The sequence below is a fragment of the Lycium barbarum genome, chromosome 9 (genome assembly GCF_019175385.1).
Source record: "Lycium barbarum isolate Lr01 chromosome 9, ASM1917538v2, whole genome shotgun sequence".
In the NCBI taxonomy this organism is placed as follows: Eukaryota; Viridiplantae; Streptophyta; class Magnoliopsida; order Solanales; family Solanaceae; genus Lycium; species Lycium barbarum.
The window spans coordinates 14,989,189-14,997,302 of NC_083345.1; the positions used below are offsets into that span (position 1 = coordinate 14,989,189).

Consider the following 8,114-nt stretch of genomic DNA (forward strand, 5'->3'; position numbering starts at 1 on the left):
GTTTGTGGTCAAATGAAGCCATATAGGCCATCAATATACACTACATTTCCTCTTCCTATAACGTGTGGTAGTGTTTTGTAAAGGTTGAGTTTTACTCTTAATCCGTAGCCCTTTTTGTGGGTGCATTTGAGATGCACTTGATGGATTTACTTGAGTTTTACTCTTAATGATTCCATAACCTTAAGGTGGTCTATGAGATAGACTTGATGGAATCACTTACGTCAGTGTAAAGGTGTAGTCGCCTTTTATGAAAGACTTAGGCCGTCTTTCTAGAGCGCTCATTAGACCCAAGGTATGTGTGCATGACCTTTAACGCACTTTGTTTGTATCGCGGAGTTTGCATAAATTAAAGGATATAGTATGTGTTGTGGGGGTCTCAACTTAAGTCCTATCAATTCAAGAGTACTTAACTTTTTGGATATTTTTTGTTGCCTCATTTCACTACGTGTTAATTCAAATCGAAAGATATTAACACTTAAGTACATGTTCCTTCCTTTTGCCCAGAATTCATTCCTTTTTTTTTTCTTTGCATTAGTGGGGGATTGTTGGAAATTATAATGTAAAGAATGAAGAAAACTAAACTACTTTCATGCCCAAATACATCCCTTGAGATAACGGACAGCCAAGTACTTCCTTAATAATGGACATCCAAGTACATCCCCTTGAAATTATGGTTATCCAAATACACCTTCTTGAAATAATGAACAGTCAAGTTTCATTATTCAGATTCAATGTTCCAATACATCAAATGTAACCGGTCTTGACCTCTAGTTGTCATCTACCTATATAAAGGGGTTTTGGGGTCTCTTGTCAACACACAGAAAATCATATCTCATTCTTCTTCAAAAGCTCTTTTCTCTGGGCAATATTCTTTGTGCGAACTCCAAACTTCCAGCCGCTAGTGCAAGTGTTTGGAAGTGTTGTGAAACCTTGGGGAGCGAACGGGCTAAAAGATTTGCCCCATAGTTGATCCGAATTACCGAAGATTGCATCCGACACAGTGAGTAAGGTAAGAGATTTCTGATACATTTGGTAAAATCAAAGTCAAAACTTGAAAAATTTATCTAACATGATCAGGGGAGGAGTGATTCTTAAGCACAAAATTTGTAACGGGCTATTTTCAAACTTGCTTAGACTTTGCAGTGTACTATTTTGGCACAATTGGCAAATCTGGAAAATAATGTAAACAAAGTGCAACTACTAGAGAAAAACACCATTCCGTAGTCATCGTTTCCTTTGACTATTTTCATACTAATTGACAACCGGGTTAAATTTGAATATGCCCACTCCTTATCATTTTTCCTCCAAATGCACTTGGGAAAGTTTTTTTTTTCCCGTTTGTTGGGGGGGGGGGGGGGGGTTTCATTGGACGAGAGTTTAATTTAAGGTTGATAGTAGAACGGTGGAGAGATTTAAATAACGGGAAAGGTCTAAGTATACCCCTGTACTATAAAAAATAGTTTAAATATACCCCATGTTTGAGTTTCAGTCCAATTATACCTCTTCTGTTATACTTTCATCGAAATATACATTCCCATTATGTTTTTGGCACAAATTTGCTTTAATTAGTTTAGATGGAGGTACACGTGGCAAACTCAGAAACAAATGACCCACTCCAACTTTAAATACCCGATTCCTTTAGAAACTCACCCGTTTAACTCATCCTCGACCCATGCCCTCCACTTTTGAGTTCTTTTCTTTTCTTTTCATCTTCTTCTTCTTTTTTCAATTCATTGTAGACTATCTCAGCACTAGGGGTGTACAAAGTAAACCGACAAATCGCACCAAACCGATAAATCGAGTCAAACCGAGAAAAAAACCCGATTAGTGGTTTGGTTTGACTTGGTTTGGTGTTGGAAAAAAAAACCCGACCATAATTGGTTTGGTTTGGTTTTAACTAAAAAAAGTCAAACCAAACCAAACCAACCCGACATTACATGTATTCAATTTTTAAAATATTTTATACATAAAAATATTTATTTGTAAAGTAATTTATAAATATTTCTTAAATTTTTTCGTAATTTTTTTTATCTATTATCATATTATTCAAGCTTGAACTTAGAATTTTGAATGTCAATAAGTTTTATATCCTATGGATGTTAGTAACTCAAATAAAGTCCAAACCAAAACCAACTCAACATTAATCCTAACAAAAGAAATTCAATTTACCACTAGAAATGACAATAATGTTGGATATCTATTCTTTAGTTTTGCATAATGATTTAGAGAGTAAAAATACATAACTTAAGTTTTTTTTCTTTGTCGTATAATTAATACTTATTTTAGCATGACTTAGTATTTTTAGATTATGGTCGTTTTCTTTTATGGCTTGTTAATTAGCAATATTTATTTTAACCGATTATATTAGCTTTTGTTGAATATTTTAATACAATGTCATCACTCTTCTCACATTTTGTGTTATTTTCTTAAGAAATATCTTAATTATATAATTGTATCTTACTAGGACTGAAGAAATATTTAAAGTAAAAGTTATATGATTTGTATCAAGACTATTCCGAAAAAAAACCCGAAAAATCCGAGAAAACCGAACAACCCGAACAACCCGAGAAAACCCGAGGTTGAAAAACCCGAATTTTATTAGTTTGGTTTGATGTATAAATTTTAAAACCCGACGCAATTGATTTGGTTTGTTGTTTAAAAAATCTGAACCAACCCAGTCCATGTACACCACTACTCAGCACGATAGTACAAGGGTAAATTTGGTAGTGTTCGATAAAGTAGGACTAGGCAATTACTTGACTCTGCAAGGGTGCATTGTTCTATCTGCGAGGGCTCATTGTTTAGATCTATTGGTTCCACTACGAGGCTCAAGATGTGGTTGTCATTTATACTTATTTTGTTTAATGGCTTATGTCTTGTACCTGTTATGGTTTATTGAAATATGTGTGTTATAGGATCCTTGTGGCTTGCCATCTACCACTCTATGCAGATTCTTCTATTCACACTGATGCGGGTCCTATCTAAACTTGTTCGTGACATTTTAGAAATTCAGCTAAGGTGAGCCAACTATGTATGTGGTTGTGGCATTTAAGCCTATATTCCCATAAATTTTCTTATTTTCGAGTTGTGTTCCTAACTCTTTTTTGTCCAGTTATATGCTCCTTGACTATATACTGTGAATCTGTAAGATTTGGTTAGATTTCAGGCTTTGTTTGGTATTTTATGCTTTCCTTTACTATGAGATAGTCGTGTCTCATTCAAGTTTTGATTACATATTTAAACGTGAAAATGTCTTATGATGTCACATGGTAGCAGTTCACCCAATGGGTAGTAGCTTTTTAGGTGTCGATCTTTAACTCATGAAATGGATCATGATTTTAAAGAAGCTGATAAATCGGCATAATTTTGTGTAGATAAAAAATAGGATACTTATCAGGTTATATTGTGAAATACAGTGGCAAATGTAAGGTGTTATATACGGGTTCAAGTTTTCAAAAACAAATAATACTAGGGGAAAAATGAAAAAAAAAATTAATTTTATCTTAATTTGTTAAAATATTTTGGACTATTTCTTTCTAGTAACCATGATACCTAAAAAAGAATAAATTTACTTATTCAAGGAAGATCCATTTTCACTGATGGCACGTTGATAATCGATCTTAATTAATGAATTGATGATCAATGTACTTTCTAGAGCTATGTGGTCTTTACTGATTACTACCTTTGGGTAATGCAAAAACAATGTGTGGAAATAAGACAGCGTGGTCGAAACGATAAACATCAGATTGCAAAAACATTTATAAGCTAATCAAACTTCCAAGAAAACCAACTCACTTCATTACCAAAAATAATCTTTCTTAAAATAATATTATTGTCACAACCAATGCTCTTTTTATTTTTATTTTTTTTAATATTTGAGAAGTGGGGTTCGTGGAATTTAGACACTTGTATTTGAAATTTGACTTCATTATTACGTATAATAAATTAAATTAAAAGGACCAAGGTTTGAAAATCTGTTTTCGTGTCAGTCGGTTCTGGTAGTATTAGTTAGACAATCAATTTCTTCTTTATTTTCTTTTTCTCAAAGTACTTTGCTTTCTTCAACACTGCCAGAGCTTTGGGTTGTATTTTATGTCTTGGTGCTGCTGTATTCAAAAGTCAAATGAGAGCTTCATATAACTGAGTAACTGACAAATTAAATTTGTTTTAAAATTTTTAATGTTCTAAAAAATAAGAAATATTTACTATTACTTAGTTTACTTCATTTTCATCCTTATTACTCCAATTAATGATACATTTAAGAGAGAAATAAATTGTTAATTTGAAAAATAGTTTTATGATTAAGGATGCTAAATATAATCTTAAATAGTGGACAAAAATCTTAAAATACATATAATATGAGCAGAAGTGGTAGTGATATAGTATTCCCATTGTATGTGATACAATTAATATTTGAAGAGTCAAAGTAATTTTTCTTTGACTCTATTTTCAAATACTTTTTAAATATTTTGAAGTTATTGTAACTTATAGTATCTTTTTATGTACTCCCTCCGTTCACCTTTATTTGTCCAATATTCTAAAAATATATTTTCACTTTTACTTGTCACCTTTAACATATCAAGAGAAGACAATTTCTTTTTTTCTGTTTTACCCATAGTATTAATTATTCATTTCAAATCATCTTTCAAATTCATTAAAAATATACACCAATTAATATGAAATATTATGGTAAATTAAGCACTTCATTTATTATTTCTTAAAGGGAGTGCAAAGTCCATAGTGGACAAGTAAAAGTGAACAGTGGGAATAGTTTTCAAATATGTAAATTTTATTTCAAAAAAATTGAAGAGTCTATATCCGAATTCACACGAAAATTAGACAGTTCGACTCTGGTTTCATATCGCATAAAGTCAGATGGAGAGAATAATACTTAATTATTTATTTATATATTTGTCAAAATCTAGTGGTATTATATGGGAACTTGAACCAATATTGCACGAACACGTATACGCAAAAATTGGATAAATATGTAATCCTACAAGTATACACAAAATTACGTATACTTTGTCAAGAAGTGATCAAGGTTTCTGTAAGTTCTAAACTGAGGGTATCTAATTTTTATAAATAATTATTTTTGAGGTTGGAATTTGGGGAATGACGTACGTTTTGATGCTATTATTTTGCTTGTTTTATTCACTGAGTAATTATTTTGGCTTGGAATTTAGTTCTTGGTGAAATTTGAAATGGACAAAGTGTGTTTTGTTTCGTACTAGACTTTGGTTTATTGTTTGGATTTATATGCTTTGTCTACTTCTTTTAAAAGTCCAATTTTCACTTGAGTTTCTTGAGACCTGAGAAAGTAACATGTCAAATTACTAACTGATGAAGTAAAGTGATAGATGAATCAGTGTTTGTCATAGTTATATATTGCTGAGTTATAATTATAGTTCTTACTCTTTATTATTATTATTAAAAAAGCCCTCTGCAATCATGACTAGCTAGAAGTATATGAACAAGATTCTGATAATATATGTAAATGTAACTACATTTTTATGCCAAACCACCTATTTGATGTGTGACTGTTGTACGTATGGAACGATACTTTTACAGATATTACCTTTGGTGAATAAGATGGATTGTCACATGAAAATTCATTGAATTAGGTAAGCAAAACAAAAGATACAATAATGTATTTCTCAACTTCATCGTTCAACTATGCAAAGTGGGCTTCCAGATTACTTTTTGGGAAATCTACATGGCCTAGATAATATTAGGTCTTATTTATATCTAGTAGCTATACTTTAAATTAATTACATTCCATGACTAAAAGGTGTATATCAATTACTGTACATAACTAAAACATTTAAACACAGTTAAAATTAAAAACCAACCGCAACATAAGGCTTGTATTCATATTTTTCCCCTGATCAACTCATTTTCTCTCTCATTGTCTCTCAATCTCTTCCGATTTACTCTCTCCTCCTCTCTCTAACGTTTGGTTCTATTTTGTCTTTTTTCACTCTGATCCTTCTTGTTCATGCAAGACTCAACCTTTACTCACCTGAACACAGTGCTCTTTTGCTTGTCCAAAAAGGCTTAGGCATACCTGCTCAACGCAATGCTCTTGAGAACCCATTAAGAGATTAATCAAAAACAAGAACAAAAGTGGTGGCTCAGATCTGCCCGACAAGATGGGTGGAAGTGGATGAAGGTTGTTGACGCGGTGGCTTTTGAGTTTTCATGGTTAGATCCGGTTAGATCTTGGCCGGATCTGGCCGGATCTACTTAGTTCTGGTCAGATTTTGCTTTGTCGGAATCTGGCTGGCGGTGACTTTTCCGGTCAGATTCCGGTGCCGAATCTGGAAAATCATTTTTTTTTAGTGTATTCATTAAATTTTTAGCATACAATTCAGTGTATTCATTAATTTTTTGGCGTACAATTCAGTGTTTTGTGTATTTTTATTTTCTTGTATTCTGTTTTTGAGTGTATTCGTTAATTTTATTTCTTGTATACAAATGAATACATTAATTTTTGAAGTGTATACAAATGAACAGAGTGAATTTTATTTCTTTGTATTCAATTTTTTGAGTGTATTTGTTAACTTTTTTAGTGCAAAATTCTGTATTTTGTATACAATCGATTAAATATAATAAAGTGAATACACTGTAAAAATAACTATAATGAATACGGTTGATTTGAATACATTTAAATTGAATACAAAATTTAGCAAATTTTAATGACTGTATTCATGAATACAGTGACACTTAATAGCGAATACAACATGAAACAAGCGCTTAGCTATATGTTTGCCATGAAAAATAAATAGCTAAACTGTAGCTATGCGGAAAAAAAAAAACCCCAAATAGTAGTCATTTATGAAATTTTCCCTTAATTTTTCAAATTTGAAAAAATTTTACAACAAAAAATACAATTATGTATTGCTACAGCATTCACCACTACAGTTATTCAAGTTATGAAATCTGCATCTACTGGAAAAGAAGAACAGATCATGCTGGAGTGTGCGATAAAGGGTACTCTCCAATCATTTAATTAAGGGTGCTCTCCAATCATTTAATTAAAAAGGCGACAAGATCGTTGTCATTTCAATATTACAACTTCAATTATTCCTAATTACGTAATTATCGATCTCTGACATGAATAGATTCAATTTAATCTTCCCCTACACTTCTGAGTTTAAATTTATAGAATGGACAAAAAACAATGATGATCTAGAAAGTCCTTTTCAAATTAGTTTGTTTGGAGACGACATGCCATTATTAACAGGGAGAATGACGTATATATACTTAAGAATAGTTGCGTCATATTTTATAAATATGAAAACTATATGAAATGTGTATATCTCGCTCAAGGTTTAAAATTTTCGCTCAATATTTTGTGTATGAAAACTGTATGAAATATGTATATCTCGCTCAAGGCTTAGAATTCTAACATTTTTCGTGTTTGAAAATTGTATAAAAATGGTATAATTTATGTTAGGTTTTTGAAAATTTAATACAACTACAACTACATTATATACAACTTTCATACAATATTCATACAAATTTAATACAATTTTGAATTTCGCTTCAATTTAATCCAACTACAACATTATATACAACTTTTATATAATATTAATACAAAATTTTCTTCTTATTAATATACAGAAAGAGAATAACACGAAAAAGCTAATTTTACGCCTCCATTTCTCTGATTTGTTGAGCAGTTTTGTGTCTCTGATTTCCGGATCTGAGAGAATAACGTTTGAATATGGTTTGTGTTTTGATCCATAACCCAAAAGACACATAAATGTAAGAAAGATCCAAAACTCAATAAATTCGAATAAAAAACTCCTTATCAAATCAACTGAAGCAGTAGATCTTATCTAGAAAGTAGCAAAAATGAAGAAAGCAATAGATCTGCTTTCATCACCGCAATCACTGTTCTCACTCAAATAAGATGAATCAGTAGATCTAATGGAGAATCTCAGTGGTTTTGAATCACACCTAAACTTTAACAATAGGATCGAAAACACTGTTAATACACAAAAATGACGATGAACCGTAAGAATGGTGAAAAAGTGGTTTGAAGAAGACGAAATTGTGTATTTTGTTGATGAAATCGTGGTTAAAAAATTGAGAGAATATCAAGTTAA

The 8,114-nt window shown here is 31.4% G+C and overlaps 1 long non-coding RNA gene across 1 annotated transcript; it reads left to right on the forward strand.

Moving 5' to 3' along the window:
* Positions 1–675: 675 nt before the first annotated feature.
* LOC132610176 (uncharacterized) lies at positions 676–6,527 on the forward strand. The gene is made up of 3 exons (XR_009571042.1): positions 676–1,009; positions 2,916–3,018; positions 6,056–6,527. It is a non-coding gene; the product is annotated as an uncharacterized LOC132610176 (long non-coding RNA).
* Positions 6,528–8,114: the final 1,587 nt, after the last annotated feature.